Source organism: Macaca fascicularis, chromosome 11 (assembly GCF_037993035.2).
Source record: "Macaca fascicularis isolate 582-1 chromosome 11, T2T-MFA8v1.1".
Lineage (NCBI taxonomy): Eukaryota > Metazoa > Chordata > Mammalia > Primates > Cercopithecidae > Macaca > Macaca fascicularis.
Window position 1 is genome coordinate 134,278,470 of NC_088385.1, and position 22,130 is coordinate 134,300,599.

The 22,130-nt window shown below is 40.1% G+C and overlaps 1 long non-coding RNA gene across 1 annotated transcript in view; it reads right to left on the minus strand.

Moving 5' to 3' along the window:
• Positions 1-290: 290 nt before the first annotated feature.
• The window catches only part of LOC102120222 (uncharacterized), a 45,763-nt gene continuing 23,923 nt past the window's right edge, over positions 291-22,130 (minus strand). The window contains exons 3-5 of the long non-coding RNA XR_282348.5: positions 7,482-7,574; positions 6,951-7,022; positions 291-1,434 (exon numbers count right to left, since the gene is read on the minus strand). This is a non-coding gene — a long non-coding RNA (uncharacterized lncRNA). The remainder of the gene's footprint in view (positions 1,435-6,950; positions 7,023-7,481; positions 7,575-22,130) is intronic.

The window sequence follows — 22,130 nt, forward strand, 5'->3', positions numbered from 1 at the left end:
ATGCTGCAGCTTTCAGAGACACAGTATACAGGAGAGACTGAAGGAAGGCAAGAGGGGGAAGCTGAGTTGGAACTGATGGTAAAGATCGTGAAATGCCAGGCCAGTAGGCCAATCTTATTCCATATGCATTGGGGGAACATTGAGCTGGGTGTGACATGACCTGAGCTCTGTCTTAGAAAGGATTTTGTGGCAGAGAGGAGAGTAATGTAAAGGGAGACACAGATGGCCCAGAAAGAATGATTAGGAGATGATATTAGTTTATCACTGCTATACAAGTGACCACAACCACAGTGGCTTAAAACACATTTATTGCTCTATCATGCTGGAGGTCATAATTCTCAAAATGAAGGTGTCAGCAGGGCAGCATCCCTGCCAGGGCTCCAGGAGAGAAATCCTTTTCTTGCCTCTTCCGGCTTCTAGAGGCTATCTTCACTCCTTGGCTCAGAGTAACTTCCTCCATCTTCAAGGCCAACAGAGTCAAATGTCTCCCTCTCTTCTTCTTTCTCCCTCTCCCTTCCTTTCACCTCTGCATCCACTGTCATATATGTGTCTTGTTTCTCATCCTCCTGTCTCCCTATTTTGATTATATTTAGCACTTGCTTGGATAATCCATAATAATTTCCCCATCTCGAAATCCTTACCTTCAGCACACCTGCAAAGTCTCCTGTGCCAGGAGACAGGTCCCAAGGATTAGGATATAGATACTGTTGGGGGCCAAGGATTCCGTCTCCAGAGACAAAAGCCACAGACCAGAACGAGGCAGTGCTATCTGCAGTAAGGCAAAAACAGTACACACAGGGATGGGGCTCAGCCCCATTGCCTCCTTGCCCTCTGTTCTGTACCTAGAGGTAGACAGAGAAGATGAGGGCTCACAATTGTGTATACTGTATCCAACAGGACTCTGGTTAAAAATAGCAGGAACACCACTAGAATGCCTTCAGCAAAACGTGGTAATTAATCAACTATTAATCAGCTCACAGTTGATTAATGAATTAATCAGAATGAATCTGTTGTCACTGGGAAGACTAGGGTTAGCGCATCCCTTGGTTCTTTGATTAGACTATCAGCAAGCTTGTCTCCTCTCTCAATGTGTCTTTCCTTGTATGGGCTTCATTCTCAAGCAAACCCTCTCCATCGGTGATGTTTAGGAGCTGCGTATCTTCACTGACACAGCTCCACCACCCCAATAGAGAGGTGCCACATTCTTCCCAACAATCCCAACAGAAGGCTCCTGCTGAGCCTCACTGGGTAAACTTAGGGCACGTGCCCATCTCTGACCTAATCGGTCTTATCAGCAGGAGAGAATTTGCTGACTGGCCAGGTCTGTCACAAGCTCACTCCCGAAGCAGGGAGGTGGCGAAGAATCACCCACTATTTACAGGCACTGCTTAGAGGAGGAAAGACATTCTTAGTAGAACATTATGGTGGTGTGATCTGAAAAGGAAAGGAAAAGAAGCCATAAACAGCAGATACCTACTTATTGGACAACAGAAGAAACAAAACAAGATAAAACCCTTCCCAAGGGTTCTTTCCTGGGCGCTCAATTCTAATTCTCTTCCACCTGTCTGTGCCTAAATAGAGAGGGGAGCCTTAGGCACATCAGGTGGTCTTGCGCCTGCATCCCACTGCCTTGTTTGGGATTACAGTTTCCTGTTAGCCTATTTAATTATCTCAGTTCATATGCTTTTGGCAGGAGTTTAAAATAAATTTACAACTGAGTACTTTCATTCCAGCCAAGCCACAAGACCTGCTGACAACTCTTTAATTGAAAAAGTGTTTTCAATTTTCAAAGAGACCTGGGATTATATTAAAAAATGATCTGGCTCTTCTGTCATTGCCATTACGCTGTATCACCTGACAGGTCCATAAACATTGATTTGATGTTAAAAATGTTTGATACTGTTGGCCAGGAGCTACATTATTCATACACAAACAAATACATACTTATATCAATAATGTATACAAATAGATTTCTTCCTCTAAATTATATTTAGTGACTTAGGAGTTGGTCCATAAGACACATTCGGTAATAAAAAAATTTTAATGTTGCTGTTAAGGATGTGAGGAGACAGTTTGGTCAATGACGGTGTACCCATTAAATGACATATTATTCAGCAGTTAAAAAGCCACTTCCCAAAGCTTACCAGAAAATGTTTCTGAGCTATATTTTATACTTAAAATGCTGATAAATATGAAAATATATGTATTAATATACGACAAGGCTCAAAGTTAACATGTTGAAAAGGATGTACAATGAACGTTGTTCTACCACTCCTGTCATTTGGCCCCTTAGTTCCTTGCCCAAACAATTGTTTCCTTTTTGTGTGTGTCCTAACAATTGTGTTTACATAAGCAAATATATTTATACATGTGTGTATTTATGGGTACATACGTTTATATATGTATGTGTATTTGTATGTTATAAAATTATATTTACATAGACAAAGGTGACCTTAAGACAACACACGGCTATGCCCTGTGCAGGTCCACTTACAAGTGAGTTTTTTTAAATAAATATATTACAAAATGATTTGGAGATTTTCAGCAATCTGGAAACCTCACAAACCATGTCACCAATAAATAGCAAAACAAAATAAGAAAAAGTTAGGTATGTCATGAATGCATAAAATATACATATATACCAGTCTATTTATGTGTTAATCAACTGTTGATGTTATCAGTAAGGCTGTCGGTCAACAGAAGGCTGTTGGTAGCTAGGTTTTGAAAGAGTTGAAAATTACGTGCAGATTTACTGCCATGTGGGGAGTTGGTGCTTCTGATCCCTGCATTGGTCAAGGATCACCTGTATCAGTATGAGTAGTTACATGTGTGTGCATTCTGAAATACTATGGTAATAGAAGAAAAGGAAAGTGTGGAAGAACAGATACGATTGGTTCCAATTTGTGTGAAAGAGGAAAAATCTAAATATATGTGGGCGTGTAGATATAGTTGCTATTTAGAAGGACAAACAGGAATGGCATAAGAGAGAAAAAAATAGTTTCAGCTGTTTACATTTTGCAATTTTTCAAATGTCTGTTACTTGCACATATGAAAGTTTTAATGAAAAATCTATTTTTCAGGGCTTTGATATTCATGACATTTCTTCCACTTATAAACACACAGTGTCTTTCTCTTTCCTAGAGTCTGGCTGGCCTGGAACGTGCCATGACTGTAGAATACAATAGGAGGGAGACTGTACCAGCTCCAAGCCAGCTTTTCTGATACCTACAGCTTCTGGTTCTTCTGGAGGAGAAGTCAGCCACTAGGTAAGAAGTCAACTCACACTGAGGCTGCCATGCAGGGAGGAAGCCTAAGCTAGCCCGGTGGGGAGGCCACATGGTGGCCAACCGAGGAACCCAGTGGACAGGGCAAATTGAGACCCCAGACATGAAACCAGCTGAGTCATCCCAGTCCTTTGTATGATTACAACCACGGCTCCCATTATTATGGCTCAAAGATGGTCCATATCCCCTCTCCCCTGAGCAAATTCTCACCCAAAGAATCATGAGGAACTAAAATGGTTGTTCTTTCACATTACTATGGTTAGAGGTGGTTTGTTACATTACGACAGACAACTGAAGCAAGCATGCAGAGCCTTACTTTCCGGAAATTGAGAAGGATAGTGCAGGTTTGTGTGGATGAGAAGCAAACACAAGTATTTATGTCACCTTTGTGGCTGAGAAGTGTTGCAGGTACGATTTTAAAAGGCCCATGGATAAACAGCTCATGTAGGTCCAAGTCCAGGCTTTGAATGCCCTACGGTTCCCTTGTTGGAAGCACCAGCCTCAACGTGAATAAAGCAAATGTACTGATCACCCTGTATGCCATTGGGTGACACAGAAGGTTTTAACAAGAGAGCATCTCCTCTACCTCACTGTGAACTAAAGAAAGACAAATCATGACTCCTTGGAACTTCATTTTCCCCTAGTATGGAGACGTTCTTATCCTGGGACAACTCCAATGTCTTACTGAAAGCATCAAATAAGATAACTCTGGGTGAAAGTGTTTTATACACTGTAAAGTGTGGTACAGACCTGGTGACTTTCCAGATCCTATTTTGAAGAAAAAACAATTATTCAGACCTTGAATTACAGCAGAACTAACAAATAGGAGGCAGGCTGGCATAAGACCTAAGATTGTGTGTGGCACAGAGCAACTGTCTGGACTGACACCTTGGCTTTTCTATTTATTTCGCGCGTGGCCTGATGAATGTGACTTTATTTCTCTGTAACTTACTTTGCTTATCTATAAAATAAGGATGTTAATACCCACCTCTCATGGTGCCGTAAAACTTACATAAGCAAATACCTTTGAAGTGCTTCAAACAACATCTGGCACATAGCAAGTGTGTTGCTGCTATTTTGATTATAATAATAATGTAAAGCTTTCCATATCTTTATGTTCTTCCAAACACTTTTGTTTTGATGAGAGAGTGGTTGAGTCATAACATTTGAAACTTGGAATGACCTTACTATTGATTCATCTAACCCAACCCTCTCCCGGTATCATCAATAGCCTCATCAATCATCCCTCACGCTTGCACATTTTCTGAAATGGGAACTCACTATCTCCCTGGTAGCCTCTATCCTTGTTGTGGAGCTCTGATAATTTGCTTCAAGTAAGTGTCCAGCACTGAAGTTCCTGAGTCAGATGGCATATTCACTCACAAGCCTTTCAATTCTAGTTCCCAATGTGTCCTTAAGAAAAGTGATATTCATACACAGTACTACTCATAAAGTGACCAATTCAACACGACTTGAAGAAAGGAGAGTTGTATTAAAAGCCACTTTCCAGTTTGAGCAACAAAACAGTAACTATTCCTCATTCCTATTTTATATTCATTACAGAACTAATGAAGCTGAGTATTTTTTCTCAAATGTTGACTGCCTTACTTTTTCCATTTTGACTTGCCTATTAATGTCCTTTATCTATTTACTTGATGCATTTGCTTTTACCTTGATTAATTTATAAATTTCCTTAAACATACTCATTCTTTGTTAGAAAGTTTGAAAATAGTTTCCCCAACATGTCATTTACATTTTAGTTTTGATTTTGGTCTAATGTGATAAACAGATATTTTAAACTGTTTTGTAGCTAAGTTATTTTTTATGGTTTATTCTTTAGCTTGTATGATACAAAAATCTCCCTTGCCTATACATCACACCAATATTCACTTCCTTGTTTTTCTCTGCTCATTATAAGGGATTTCATTTTGACATGACGACTAATGCATTTTGTGGCACTAAAACCCATGAGGTTATCCTTCTCTCATTCCAATAAGACCAGGGGGTATTTATTGCTTCACAAAGGAAGGGCAGTTAAAAGGGAAATAAGACACAGAAATATGGAGTGTGTGTCGGTGAGAAGGGCCCCGCTTTCAGCCATCTATCTTCCCTCAACAATCCTCAGCCTTCACCTGGCATGTCCCAGGACAGGAACAGAGTCCTGCTGTCTTTCCAAGGGAATGTCATGGAGGGGTGCCAAGGCTTCAATAATTTGTTCTAAAAATGGCTTTGGAGAAAGATGTCATGATGTGTTTTTAGTTAGTTGCACCTGAGACAGCTACAGACTTTAATCTCATCAAGTGCAGTGACTGGAGCAGCCAAATATTTTTCATAAGAAAAATGGGCAAGAAATGACTGCAAGAAAGCCCAGGAGGTAGATGCTTTCTCATCAAGGCAAAGACAATCCTCGGCACTGTCTAAGCTGTCACATAATATATAGACGTAAGTCCTGTACCATTACCAGAGACACAGGGATGACGGAAAAAACTTAAAATTAAAAAAAAAAAAGATTAAAAGAGCCTCATCACGTCAACACCTATCAAGATGTCAGCCTTGTGAGACTCAACAGAGAACCTGGTCATGTGTGCCTGGACTTCTGGCCCCCAGAACCATGAGCTTATAAATTGTAAGCCTCTAAATTTATGGTAAGATTTTAGGCAGCATAGAAAACTAATATGTAAGAGTTATTTGATAATGGCTTGACAAGTTGAGGAAGCATTTGCTGTACATCTCACATGAGCTGCTTTAGTAGAGCAATACCCAGCACTGTCTGATCTCTCTCTCTCTTTCTCTTTCTCAAACACACACACATAACTGATGCAATGCGTGTGTGATGTAACTCCAGTACAGAAAAAGAAGGTCTACCTATTTAGAAGCAAGCCCACCTGGAATCCAGATGTTGATTTCTAATACCATTCTCCCATGAAAAGAACCCCAGTTTCCTGGGAAAATGACTGATTCTAGAACTGAGACAGAGAACACACAAAATGAGGCTGGAGCATCTTGTGTGAGAAAGTAAGAAAGTCCTCAAAAGAAAAAAAATCATTGTTGGGGGTATGCAAAGGTACAGACTGAAAGAGCTCTCGGCGGCCAATGCTAGACAAATTCATGCAACAAAATAAATAAAATATTTTTGGGTAACCCAAAGTACAAAGAAAATATTCATGAGACATCTTGACATAAATGCTTAAATCAATCAATAGAAGAGAAGAAACAAGTCTCTTGTGCAGAATAATTCCAAGTAATTTATGTAGATTTTCTGCCCTCAAGGAGGTTCAGCCTAACTCATCAGTCCTTCAGTGAGGACTGGACCTAAATAACCATAGCCATGATGACATGTCAGGACAGTTAGTTCTTTTTCAACCTAATTTGGCAAGAGCCCAAATCATTCTCATCTGTTTCCCATGGCTTTACGGAGTAAAAAAATAAAATTCTAAATACGAGTTTCTTCTCTGCCATCACTATTAGCATAACTAATACATACCCCATATACCCTACATGCAATGCTTCAAAGAGGGTTTTTCCCTGGGAGCTTCTATGGTAGGGAATTTCATTCTCACCATTTTACAATCCAGAAAAGTAAGGTGTGGGTTAGTGACACTCGTTGCAAGGTAACTCAGATATTAAGTAGTTGATTTGTGGTTTTCTGGTGGAGGGCAGACCTACCTGTCCCCAGTTGCTCCCCACATGGGTTAGGATACTGAGACCAGTGTTGAGATTGTTGATCCAAAAATGCACCTAAAATGTATGTAATGGTTTATTAGTCACAAAATGGGACTTTTGGGGGACAGCAGGATTGTTCCTGGTACCAATGGAGCCCATGGCTTGAGTGGGGCAGAGGGTGGGGGATAGAGGGAGGGCAGCCTTGCCTCTGATTGCTAATGGGAGGCGGGCCGGGTGGGCTCCAGTGCACAGGTCCTGGTGTGCATGGCTCAACTCCCTACAGTGCTGAGGGAGGTGATGCTGGATTTTCTTACCGGAGCAGGTGAGGGGTGGGGCTTGAAAGGGAGGGGCCAACCATTAAAAATGCAATCAGATTCTGTATCACAGCAGTGATGTAGAACATTAAACTCAGCTCTTGGGACTCCGAAACCACTAGGGGGTTTCTAACCCGCAGCAGCTGCCATATACAACACGGTCATGGAGATGCACACAGACCACATGCAGGCAACGTCTTGCACTTTGAATATTACTCACCACTGTGATTCCTGGGCTGCATCACTCCTCACTAGTGAGCCTGTCTCCTAGGCACACTGGAGATGATCAAAGTCCCTATATTGTAGGACTGTCCTGAGAAGTAAATGAGACAAAATAACAGAGATGCTTAACTTAGAGCCTACTGTGTTGTAAATGAATAAACATGGAACTCAGTTAATTATTATTCACTCAACAGCATCAGTCTATTTTCCTACCCACAGGGTTCTGCATCCAACCTCAGGCAAAGGTGCAAGTCATGGGGTTTTCCCAGTGAGCAGAATGGCTTGATGGAGGTGTCAACTCTACACCATGGCTGGGGAATATGGATGAATAATCTGCTTAGCAGGACTTTACTGAACATTTTGTGTTTGTTTCGTTTTGTTTTTGTAATTGTGTGTGCCAGGCACCATTCTAGGTGCCACAGACACAGCGTGAATCAAGATAGGCAAGATTCCTGCCTTGTGCAGTGTACATCCAAATGGGACGAGTCAGTGATGCCCATGTTCACAAATAAATAAGCAAGGTGGCTTAAAACATTATCAGTTTGCTGTCTTATACTTTTAGAGGTCAGAGTCTAGAAATTGGTCTGTGTGGCTGAAATGAAGCTATCAGCAGGGCCGTGTTCCTGTTGCAGGCTTCAGAGGAACATCTACTCCTGGCTCTGTGTTCCTGTCGGAGGCTCCAGGGGACAGCCTACTCCTAGCTGTCTTTTCCAGTTTCCAGAGGCCACCTGCAGTCCTTTCCTTAGGTCCCTCTGCCAGCAATCCTGACACTCCAACCTCTGCTGTTGTGGTCACCTCTCCTCTGACTCTGACCCTCAATCCTTCTCCTTATTAGAAAACATGATTACACGGGACTCACACAGATAATTTTGGGTAATCTCCCAATTCAAGGCACTGAATCACATCTGCAAAGTCCCTTTGTACAAAGTAACATGTTCACCAGCTCCAGGGATTAGCATATGGACCTTTTTTAGGAGGCCCTACTACGCTTGCGTATTGCACAACTTTGTATATTAAACCAATGAAAACTGAGTTCAAATCAAAGAGCACACATTCAAATGGCCTACAATCACCAGGAAGATCAGATACATGGGTCAAAAGGAAGAGGCATGGAAATTCACATTAATTTGCTCAAAGTGCCGTAACAAAGCCCCACAGACTGGGTGGCTTAAACAGCATAAATGCATTTCCTCACAGTTCTGGAGGCTGGAAGATCTGAGGTCAAGGTGTCTGCAGGGTGGCTTTCTTCTGAGGCCTCTCTCCTTGGCTTGTAGGTGGCCGTCTTCTCCCTGTGTCCTCACATAGCCTACTCGGTGTCTGTGCCCTAATCTCCTTTTCCTTCTTTTTTTCTTTTTCTTTTCTTTCTTTCTTTTTCTTTTCTTTCTTTTTTTTTTTTTTTTGAGATGGAGTCTCACTCTGTTGTCTGGGCTGGAGTGCAGTGGTGCGATCTCGGCTCACTACAACCTCCGCCTCCGAGGTTCAAGTGATTCTCCTGCCTCAGCCTCCGGAGTTTACAGGCACCTGCCATCACACCCAGCTTTTTTTTTTTTTTTTTGGATTTTTAGTAGAGATGGGGTTTCACCATGTTGGCCAGGCTGGTCTCAAACTCCTGACCTCAGGTGATCGATTCACTGGCCTCAGCCTCCCAAACTGCTGGGGTTACAGGTGTGAGCCACCGTGTCTGGTCCTAATCTCCGCTTCTTATAAAGACATCAGTCAGATTGGATTAGGACCTGCCATAACAACCTCATTTTTACTAAATTATGACTGCTCTAAAGACCCTATCTCCACACACAGTTACATTCTGATGTCCCGAAGGTGAGAAGTTGAACATACGTATTATGAGCACACACAATCCAGCTCAAGACAGAACCCAGAGCAGCAGAGTAGGCTGCAGTGACAGGAGGAGCAACTGCTCTGTCTAAGGGGGTGACAGCTCCAGCCAGGGGTCACCCCATAGAAATGTGGGCTCCTGAGACATAATAGTCTCCTGGATTTTCAACAGAAGTCCAATGAAGTTTTCATTTTGTTTGTTTTGTGTATGTTCTTGTTTACTGTTTAAATAAGCCATCCTGGATTAACAACCTGCATACCCAGAATCTCTCTTACCCCTCTGGACACGCTGTGGGAGAAGGGAGGGGGCTTCTCTTCTCCTGCTTTGTCTCACCTCCCTTGCATCCAGAGTGGTGATGAGTTATGGAGGGAGAAGACAGAAGATGTAACAAAGAGGCTACCTGTCTAGGACTGACATGAGATGGTGCAGGTACTCTCTGGGCAGGGCACGTGTTGAAAGGAGCTGTTTTTGCAAAACATCTCCATCCAAAAAAAGGAGTATGAGGGTACCACCCTTGACTCTTCCAGCTCCTACATTGGACTTTGACTTCCATGAGGGCAGCACAGGCTTGACTTTTGACTCTAACTCCTGTACAAGGCCAAGCCACAGACACAAGTCAGTTGATACCTGTTAAATTTATGAATAAGTCAAAGAAATGCCTTGGAAAGAGAAATATGTTCTACCAGGAAATAACCCTGAGAAACCTTGCAGGTCTGCAAGTGTGCTGAGGCTGCAGGGCCTCTGGGACTTCAGTCAAAGCACCCAGATGAGTGGGCGGCACCCTCTGCCTGCTGTATCTTGATGACAATGAGAAGGATGATCTCAGTTTCCTCTCTGAGCAAGAGAACCACAGATTTTAAAGGATCCGGCAATCTGTGTTGAGAAACCACCTACGAATGACTTGTTTTCATTGGTCTATATAGGAGTATCAAGAGCTCTTCAATTTCTTCCATAATTTCATCAGGATCCACTAATGAGAAAGACAGCTGAACCAAGAGATGGGAATTGCAGTCAACAAAATCAGAGAAAAGGAAAAGCTCTTTGATTTACTCACATTTTTTCCTTCCTTTTTCTGCAGTCTTATTTGAATGGGGAAAGCTAGCTCATAACTATTTCAATTCTGCCAAAACCTGAGAATGATGCCAAAATCCAACCGACAATATATTAACAAGATACAACTCTAAGGAAAGGTTGGCAGCACAATTACATGCACAAAGAGTAAGCAAATGCTAGTCTTTCTGTCTAATTGTCGCATGAGACGACATTCCACGGTTTCAGGCACATGCAAGCTACTTCAGGAATCAAAGTCCACTAAGGAAGAGTGGGGATTTGTGATGTAATAGGAAACATTTCCAAGCCTTACAGAGCAAGGGAAAACTGAGACTCCTCAAGCATCATAAAATGAGATCTTCCCCGAGTCTAAGAAGAGCCCACTAGAGAGGCATTATAGGTGTTTATGCCTCTCTAGGACGCCAGGCAGGATTCAGGCTATAACCCCGGAGGCTGGTGAGGAACCTACAAGAACAGGAGCCCTCAGAGCTGGGGCCAGCTCCTTCCCCATAACTTTCTCCAGGTAAATCCTCTGTGCACCTAAGGCCTGAAAGGCTCACAATAGGGTTAAAATAAAATCTCTCTTTCAGTGACAGGGTTGAATCTTCAAATGCCTGGTGATGCCTAAAACATACACAAACTTATTTGCAAGTAAGCACAAGTTAGCATGAACAGCCACTGCAGCACCCCAACACAGTACAATAAAGAACATTTATGCTTCTGAAACAAAGGTGGGAAGTGGATTTCCTGCAATAATAAATTCGTTACTACGTGTTCATCCAGAGAACCAGACCCACCAAGAGCCACTGGCTGCAGGCCTAAGCATTCTCTGGATCTCTTTTAATGCAAATGAAATCTATCTTTTTTATTTTAAAAACAACATTGGAGTCATAGAAGAAAAATAAGAAAAGTTTCTCCTACAAGTGAAGTTTACTATTCATTTCTACCTCTTTTTCTGTCTAAAGTGTTCCATGCTGCCCTCACGGAAGTCAAAGTTGAGTGAAGGAACTGGATGAGTCAACATTGGTGTCCTCATCTAATCTCAGCCGTTTAGGAATACAGGTGATTAAAGGCAGCTTCCTGGCCAGGCGCAGTGGCTCACGCCTGTAATCCCAGCACATTGGGAGGCCGAGGCGGGAGGATTGCAAGGTCAGGAGATCAAGACCATCCTGGCCAACATGGTGAAACCCTGTCTCTACTAAAAGTACAAAAATTAGCAGGGCGTAGTGGTGCATGCCTGTAGTTCCAGCTACTCGGGAGGCTGAGGCAAGAGAATCACTTGAACCTGGGAGGCAGAGGTTGCAGTGAGCCGAGATTGCACCACTGCACTCCAGCCTGGGGACAGAGTGAGACACAGTTTCAAAGAAAAATAAAAAAGCAGCTTCCCTTTCCTCAGCTCAGAGGTGGATCAATGATCAATGTACAGGAACAAAGAAAATATGTAAAGACAAATACAGTTTTTATTATTTTCTGGGGAAAAGTTCAGTCTCTAGGCTAATGGAGTCAGTGTTTCCATAGCCAACCAAGGATGGCCAGTCTTGGGGCTGTACCTAATTAGCATAGGATGTCGGGCTGCTGTTGACCACCAAAGTCTCAGAACAGAGCTGCCCTGCTGCAGAGGCAGAGGATAGAGAGAGGATGAAGTTATGGGCAGGTAAGTAGCATATTCTTTTCTATCTGAAGGGGACCAGATAAAATTGCTTGGACTTTACTAACTAAATGTTTTATGATAGAGAAAACAAGCAGATTTTTTTTTCTCAGTAAGAGCCCGGTGTTACTTAAGATGGTTGTCTCTATTGAATGGAAGGGAGAGAGAGAGTGAGAGAGAGAGGGAGGAAGAGAAAGAGAGTGAGAGAGAGAGGGAGGGGGAGAGAGAGAGAGAGAGAGAGAGAGAAGAGAAACAATGCAAATCCCCAATAGATCATCGTATGCACTCATTTTATCTCCAGTTGTCTGTGTTTTGTGGCAATTATTAAAGTTTCTCTGTATTCCCAATGCCCTTTTGTGAACTGTTATTACAATGTTACTAAATCACTTATTATTATTATTATTATTATTATTTGAAATGGAGTCTCACTCTGTCACCCAGGCCAGAGTGCAGTGGTGCAATCTCATCTCACTGCAACCTCTGCCTCTTGTATTTAAGCGATTCCTGGCCTCAGCCTCCAGAGTAGCTGGGATTACAGGTGCCTGGACCACATCCAGATAATTTTTGTATTTTTAGTACAGATGGGGTTTTGCCATGTCAGCCAGGCTGGTCCAGAACTCCTAACCTCAAGTGATCTGCCCACTTCAGCCTCCCAAATTGTTGGGCTTACAGGCGTGAGTCACCGCGCCCAGCTAAATCACCCTTCTATTTAATAAAGACATGGCACTAGAATCTGTTTCTCTCTGCTCATTTCCAGTTAACTCTGCGCTGAAGACTCGGCCCTTCCCTGCTGGGTGGGCCAAGGTTTGCTGCGGTTTGTATTTATGCATTTCAGAAATCTCTGCAGGCTGCTGGAATCATTATCTCTCAGGGTTCAGAAATTGCAAATGCACTGATCTTTTTCCGCCATACTACAGCAATGACTTCCCCTTAGAGTCTTCTCCATCTTCGTATTATCAGGTAAGTCAATAGATTTAAAAAGAAATTGAAAATACAGTCATTGGTGCCAATTGCCAGGGAGAGCAGGCTTCAGTGTGGCTTTGTAAAGAAGTAATGAAGGTGAGAGAAAGGGGGATTTTGTTCCCTGGTGGACGTTTCTGTTTCATTTTGTTTGTTTTTTTTCTTTCTCTCTCACTTCGAACATTCTACAGATACAAGTAACATAAATTCCAATTCCACATGTTTTAACTGAAAAAGGAAAAACAGATACTAGAGGTTGTTGCTTGTTGACTCACATCACTGAAAAGACCAGGGTCTGAACTGGCTGACCGCAGGCTTGCCTAGAACCTGTGGCTTTGTGACTCAGTTTTCCTCCCTCTCTTCATTCCATCTTCTGCTAGGCTGGGTGAGTCCATGTGATGTGGCCTGATAGATTCAGGACATACCATCCACTTACAACGTTTTACAGAAAAGATATCATCTCTTTCTTGTGGCTCCAGAAAAAAAAATACTTAAGATTTACTCTGCTTAGACCAATCTGAGCCCATCCAGTGATAATATCCATAACTGTGGGAGCCATCTGACTAGTCATATCTGGGTTCCATGATCCATCCCTGAGTCTGGACACGGAGACCATCTGAATCACATGGACTGAGAATAGGGGAGAAGTCTTCACTAAATAAAATTGGGTGCCTCTTACCACACACACAAAATGTAGAGGGATGGGCATTTGCAAATATAAGTATTTGCAACCAGTCAAAATTAATTTAAATCACTGAATTGTATAAACAAACAGTGTCTGCAGGCTATAATTATCTTTTGGGCTTCTAATTTGCAGCATGTGACTAAAATACCATTTATTGTTAGATCTTTAGGTTATCCCCAATTTTACACTATTATAAACAATGCAGATGTGAAGATATTTGAACTGAAGTTCTTAAAAACAATATGTGATTAATTCCTTGGAGGCAATGTCAATAACTGAGACTTCTGTTAAAGGTCATCTATTTTCCAAAGTTTTTGATATGTGTTGTAAAAATGTCTTAGAAAACATTTGAACTAACTTATGGCCTCACTAGCAGCATCTGTGTATGTTGGTCTCTTGATATATTTCACACTTTTGACTATGATTGTATTTCTACATATGTATTAATGTAACTAACATATAGTGATTTTGTCATTAAAATTCACACATATTTGATATTTGGTAAGCTTGAACATCTTTCATTTCTGTAGTGCTTGTTTATGTTTCTTCTTGGGTCCATTATCCATTCTTGTTACTTGTTCATTTGTTTAGATGCTTTATATGTCAAAGGTATTATCAAAGGTTCCAATTCTACATCTTATTTTTTTTTAATCTAAAAAGTAATTTTAATACAAGTTTAGTTTTTAACCACATGAGCCATGGTATTTCTTAAAATGTTTCTGAGCTTTAAAATATATGACATCCCAGTCTAATAATGGAAGTACACTCTTTGATAAGAGGTATGTGATTAGAATTCCAGGTATAATACATCCTACTTAAATAACAGCCTGTTTCCCAATATACATTTCACAAGAGTGTGTTCTTAGAAGCCCTTTAATCAAATGCATATTGTTTTCTAAGTTTAACTTCACATATATTTCCTCATCACTGAAGTGTAATTTTACCTGTGATCAGTACCACTAAATATGATCTCATGCTGTTCCTACCCTTGTACTTTGTAGTCTCATGATACCAAACGAAATGTAATTAAACACTTAACACATAGAAGAAAAGTTAGTCTATCATATATAGTAATACTTACATAAGTGACTTATGTGATAATCATGTCCCTACGTAGTAAAATTTTTCAAATGTTTGTTCTTGCTCACACATCTTCAACCTGGAATTCCTCTTCCATTCTTTTTGCCAGTGCCATTATCTCTTCTGAAAACTTTTTCTGAACCTCTTTGCTGTGCTAAGTCTGCCTCTTCTGTTTCCTAGCACCCTATGCAGACCTCTATTGTAGCACTGGACATCGTACATCTAAATTACTTATGTATTACTCAGTCTCTTAAAATATGAACTCCTTGAGGAATAAGAATGTCTCTTATTAAACCTGAATTGTCAGTGTTTTACGCAGTCCCTGTCACATAGTAGCAACTAAATATATGCCTTACCTGAAAGAATAAGAAAACAACTGTTCTGAAATCCCTGATACTTTATTATATTTTTTTGAGACGGAGTTTCGCTCTTGTTGCCCAGGCTGCCGTGCATTGGCATGATCTCGGTTCACTGCAGCCTCCACCTCCCGGGTTCAAGCTATTCTCCTGCCTCAGCTTCCTGAGCAGCTGGGATTATAGGCATGCACCATCACACCCAGTTAATTTTGTATTTTTACTAGAGAGGGGGTTTCACCATGTGGGTCAGGCTGGTCTCAAACTCCTGACCTCAGGTGAGCGACCGGCCTCGGCCTCCCAAAGTGCTGGGATTACATGATATTTTATTTTACTTAGAAGTAAAAGGCTAAAGAAGGAGTCATTGTTTTTAATTTGTGTGAAATGTCAGACTCTGGCTCCAGCTATATTTACAGTTCAGCCACCATTCATAAACGTAGAAGGACTTATGAAATATGCATCTCCACATGGTCATAATTCATCACTCCTCATAGAGGGAGCTGTGTTCCTCCTTGGGGCTGGGAGTAATGTCATTCTGAAATGTGCAGGCTATTTTAAGACTGGGACCTTTACTTTTCTCACCTCAGTCACAGGCTCTGGCTCAGAAATCCTATTTTTGGCTCCCGCTCCCTGCACACTTTTCATACCTGTATTGGATAGAATGTGCTCAATGACTTGGGAAAAGTCAGTATGAGGCATTCTTCATTAAAGTAATTAGTGCCAGTTGCTGCAACAGGGAACTCCTGAGACCTTATTGCCTTAAGGCAGTTGAAATTGATTTCTCCTGTAAGTCCAGCTTCATTGCAGCGAGTGAAATAGTGATCCACAGGAGGCGCGCCCGTCCTTACCTGCCTCAGCCAAGATTGCTGCAAATCAATCATGCTGAGTCCACAGGTGAGGAATAGCCAGATGGCCCCAACTTACCATCAGAGGACCCCGGGAAGTGTAGGGGAGTACCTGGGTATATGTAGGGCACATCTGGTCTTTGTTACACAGCATCAAGCTTTCCACTATTATCAAAACTCATTTTAACACCTAGATAGAAACAAATTTCTGCCTGAAAAGGGTCTGATACCTTGCAATTTTCTTGCTTCTACAGCACATTCAGGCTGCAGCACAGAAACTCCTGACCTTCACGTTATATCACTGTAATTACTTTAAACATGGTAAGTTAAGAAAAACAAATGAACAAACAAAAAGCTTTGTGAGAAAATAGAGTCAGACACAGCAAGTGGCTTTCATTTCCTGAACCTATTTTCTAATTATGATTCTAATTTTTCTTTTCTTTTTTTGATAGTTTAAAGTTTATTGTTCTTTATATAAACCTTTTAATTTCAAACTGTTTCAGATTTACAGAAAGTTGTTTGGATGGTACAGTTTTCCCATACACTCTTACTCTACTACATCTTCCATTATCCTGATATACTTACCACAATGAATGACAAAATACAAGTACATTGTCATTAAATAAAGTCCATTCTCTTTTCAGATTTCCTCAGATTTTCCCTAATATCCTTTTCATGTTCCATTATTCTATCCAGAATATCACATTACTTATGTCTCCTTCTCTTGCCTATAACAATTTCTCAGACTTCTCTTTTTTAATTAATAAGCTCTACACTTTTAAGAAATTCTGATACCAGTATCATGCTGTTTTGGTTACTGTAGCCCTGTAGTATAGTTTGAAGTTGGTTAGCATGATGCCTCCAACTTTGTTCTTTTTGCTTAGGATTGCACTGGCTATTTGGGCTCTTTTACAGTTCATCATGAATTTTAAAATACTTTTCTCTAGTTCAAAATCATTATATTGTAAAGACACCTGCATTTTTATGTTCATATCCAGCACTATTCACAATAGCAAAGACATGGAATCAACCTAAATGCCCATCGATGACAGGCTGGATAAAGAAAATGTGGTACATATACACCGTGGAATACTATGCATCCATAAACAAGAACAAGATCATGTCCTTTGCAGGGACATGGATGGAGCTGGAGACCATTACCCTTAGCAGAATAACACAGGAACAGAACACCAAATCCTGCATGCTCCCACTTATAAGTGGGAGCTAAATGATAAGAACACATGGACATACAGAGTGAAACAACACACACTGGGGCCTATCAGAGGGTGGAAGGTGGGAGGACGAGGAGGATAAGGAAAAATAACTAATGGGTACTAGGCTTAATACCTGGGTGATAAAATAATCTGTAGAACAAACTCCTAGGACACATGTTTACCTATGTAACAAACCTGCACAATGTACCCCTGAACTTAAAAGTTAACCAACAAAAAATAAATTCTGGTATTCCTTAAATGGTCGGGTAGTCTGTGGAATGTCCCTCCATTGAAATACTTCTGATGTTTTTCTTGTGATTAGACAGCAATTACGTGTTTGGAGGAGAAAGACCACACAGTAAAGTGCCATTCTTGTCATATCATATCAAGGATATATATCATCAATGTGACTTATTACTACTGATGTTATTAAACTTGATCCTTTGGTTAAAGTAGTGCTCATTGTGATTCTCCACTGTACAATTACTTTCCTTCTGATTTCCATACTTTTCCTCTTTGGAAGGAGGTTAGTACACACAGCCCAAAGCTTAAGGAGCAGTAAGTTATGCTCACTTCTTGAAGACTGGCTGTCTATATAAATGACATGGAATGCCTCTGCACAGATTTGTCCATTCTTTCCCAGTTATGTATTGTCATTTCTACCAGTGTTCGCTCCTGGATGTTAATTTCATATTTGGGTTATAATACTATTTTATTTATTTCTTTGCTCATATTGTCCCAGGCTTGGCCCTTTGGAGCCCTCAGCTGGCTCTGCATCATGTTGACATCACAATTATTTTTTTAAAGCTCTTCATTACTTACTTGTACTATGAGATGCTCCAGGATCATCATACGTAATTCCTACCCTGGTCATAAAGTCAGACATTTCTCCAAAGATAGTAGTTTCCATTATTTATGTGATGTTAGAAACCAACACTGGGGCTGTAGTGTGCTCATTCATATTGGGGTGTTGTTTCTATTTCCTCTGAGCTGACAGAGCAAAGAAATATATATGCATATACTAACCCACATGCATGCATCTATAAATATATCCATATGCTACCTTACACAGACATATCTATGTTAAAGTAAATATTATTTCATACTGATGCTCTCAGCTCTAAACTATTATCATATAGATCATTACAGCCTCCTTCCCTGTTCAGCTGTAAGTTCTTAATGTGAAAAACCTGAACCCCACTGTATGCAGTCCATTTACATATTTCTTTCCAGAATACGTATTAGAGTGGTTTTACAATTGTTAACACAAACCCATGTGAAAAACAGTTCTATCAAATAAAGTACAATGTTTCTGTGCAGTACCTTTTGTTGAGTTTTACAGACTCCACTAACTTCCAAAGTAATTTAGGTCAGTAACCCCCATCCCTGAAGCTTCAGAGGGGCTGTTTCATATATTTGTAATATGGTTCAATTTTTTGGCACGTTCTGCATTTCATCCTGTGATTGCCTGCACTCCTAATATTTTCTGATTTGCATACATTCACTCCTCATGCTTTTACCAGTATGTAATGTTGCTCTTTAGCAATGATAATATTTCTTGCTCTGAAGTCTGCTTCTCCTGGAAGTCTGCTTTTCCTGAAATTAATATAGATACTGCAGCTTTCTTTTGATTATTAATTATTAATATAGATACTGCAGCTTTCTTTTGATTATTGTTATCACGGTATGCCTTTCTCCACCTCTTTACTTTTCTGATTCTCTATATTTAAAGTAGATTTCTTATAGATAATATATAGCCAAATATTGTTTGTTTGTAGACTGTTTATAACAGTCTCTGTTTTTAATTAGTATATTTTGACCATTCGCACTCATATATTCATATATATATTCATATATATATATATATATATATATATTTCATGTTTGTAACTGTTTACCATTCCTTTGTTCCTTTTTTCTTTTCCATTTTCTTCTTCCTTTTCTGGTTTTATTTTTGTTTTTTAATTCTATATGCTTATTAATGCTCTTTTTCTTTGTTTCTTCTAAAAAAATGGGATACATGTGCAGATCGTGCAGGTTTGTTACATAGGTATACATACGTGAGCCATGGTGGTTTGCTGCACCTATTGACCTGTCCTCTAGGTTCCCTCCCCTCACAGGCCCTGGTGTGTGTTATTCCCCTCTCTGTGTCCATGTGTTCTCAATGTTCAACTTTCACTTATGAATAAGAACATGTGGTGTTTGGTTTTCTGTTCCTGTGTTAGTTTGCTGAGGATAATGGCTTCCAGCTTCATCCATGCCCCTGCAAAGGACATGATCTCATTCCTTTTTATGACTCTATATTATTTCATGGTGTATATTTACCACATTTTCTTTATCCAGTCTATCATTGATGGGCATTTGGGTTGGTTCCATGTCTTTGCTGTTGTAAATAGTGCTGCAGTAAATGTGCATGTGTCTTTATAGCAGAATGATTTATATTCCATTGGGTATATACCCCGTAATGGGATTGCTGGGTTGAATGATATTTCTGCTTCTAGATCCTTGAGGAATCACCGTACTGTCTTCCACAATGGTTGAACTAATTTACATTCCCACCAACAGTGTAAAAGCGTTCCTATTTCTCCACATCCTCTCCAGCATCTATTGTTTCCTGACTTTTTAATAATCGCCATTCTGATTGGCGTGAGATGGTATCTCATTGTGGTTTTGATTTGAATTTCTCTGAAAATCAGTGATGTTGAGCTTTTTTTTATATGTTTTTTTGGCTCCATAATGTCTATAATGTCTTCTTTTGAGAAGTGTCTGTTCATATCCTTTGCCCACTTTTTGATGGGGCTGTTTTTTTTTTTTTTTTTTCCTGTAAATATGTTTAAGTTCCTTGTAAATTCTGGCTACTAGATTTTGGTCAGATGGTTAGATTGCAAAAATTTTCTCCCAATCTTTAAGTTGCTTGCTCACTCTGATGATCATTTCTTTTGCTGTGAAGAAGCTCTTTAGTTTAATTAGATTCCATTTGTCAATTTTGACTTTTGTTGCAAATGCTTTTGGCATTTTTGTCATGATGCCTTTGCCCATGCCTATGTCCTGAATGGTATTGCCTAGGTTTTCTTCTAAGGTGTTTATGGTTTGGGGTTTAACATCTAAGTCTCTAATCCATCTTGAGTAAATGTTTGTATAAGGTGTAAGGAAGGGTTCCAGTTTCTGTTTTCTGCATATGGCTATCCCGTTTTCCCACCACCATTTACTGAATAGGAGATCCTTTCCCTCATTGCTTGTTTTTGTCAGGTTTGTTGAAGATAAGATGGTTGTAGATGTGTGGTGTTATTTCTGAGGTCTCTGTTGTGCTCCATGGGTCTATGTGTCTGTTCTGGTACCAGTACCATGTTGTTTTGGTTACTGTAGCCTTGTAGTATAGTTTGAAGTCAAGTAGCATGATGCCTCCAACTTTGTTCTTTTTGCTTCATATTATCTTGGCTGTACGAGGTCTTCTTTGATTCCATGTTAAATTTAAAATAGTTTTTTTCTAATTCTCTGAAGAATGTCAATGGTAGTTTGATGAGAATAATTTTGAATCTATAAATTATTCTAGCCAATATGGCCATTTTCACAATATTGATTCTTCCCATCCTTGAGGATGGAATGTTTTTCCATTTGTTTGTGTCTTCTCTTATTTCTTTGAGCAGTGGTTTGTAGTTCTCTTTGAAGAGGTCTTTCACATCCCCTGTTAGTTGTATTGCTAGGTGTTTTCCACTCTTTTTGGCAATTGTGAATGACAGTTCATTCATGATTTGGCTCTCTGCTTGCCTATTATTGGTGTAAAGGAATGCTTGTGATTTTTGCACATTGATTTTATATCCTGAGACTTTGCTGAAGTTGCTTATCGGTTCAAGAAGTTTTTGGGCTGGGATGATGATTTTTTTAAAATATAAAATCATGTCATCTGCAAAAAAGACAACTAGACTTCCTCTCTTTCTGTTTGAATACCCTTTATTTCTGTCTCTTACCTGATTGCCCTGGCCATAACTTCCAATACTATGTTGAATAGGAGTGGTAAGAGAGGGCATCCTTGTCTTATGCTGGTTTTCAAAAAGAATGCTTCCAGCTTTTGCTCATTCAATTTGATATTTGCTGTGGGTTTGTCATAAATAGATCTTATTATTTGGAGATATGTTCCATCAATACCCAGTTTATTGAAAGTATTAAGCATGAAGGGATGTTGAATTTTATCAAAGGCCTTTTCTGCATCTACTGGGATAATCTTGTGATTTTTGTCATTGGTTCTGTTTATATGATGGATTACATTTATTGATTTATGTGACATTTATTGATCTATGTTGAACCAACCTTGTATCCCAGGGATGAAGCTGACTTGATCATGGTGGATAAGTTTTTTGATGTGCTGCTGGATTTGGTTTGCCAGTATTTTATTGAGGACTTTCACATGGATGTTCATCAGGGATATTGGCCTGAAGTTTTTTTGTTGTTGTTGTCGTGTCTCTGCCAGGTTTTGGTATCAGGACGAGCCTTGCTTCATAAAATGAGTTGGGAGAAGTCCCTCCTTTTCAACTGTTTGGAATAGTTTCAGAAGAAATGGTACCAGCTCCTTTTTGTATTTCTGGAAGAATTCAGCTGTGAATCCGTCTGGTCCTGAAATTTTTCTGGTTGGTAGGCTATTAATTACTGCCTCAATCTCAGACCTTGTTATTGGCCTATTCAGGGATTCAGTTTCTTCCTGGTTTAGTCTCGGTAGGATGTTTGTGTCCAGGAATTTATCCATTGCTTCTAGATTTTCTAGTTTATTTGCATAGAGGTGTTTATATTATTCTCTGATAGTAGTTTGTATTTCTGTGAGGTCAGTGGTGATATCCCCTTTATCATTTTTTATTGTGTCTATTTGATTCTTCTCTCTCTTCTTATTTGTTAATCTAGCTAGTGGTCTATCTATTATGTAACTTTTCCAAAAACCCAGATCCTGGATTCATTAATTTTTGGAGGGTTTTTCATGTCTCTATTT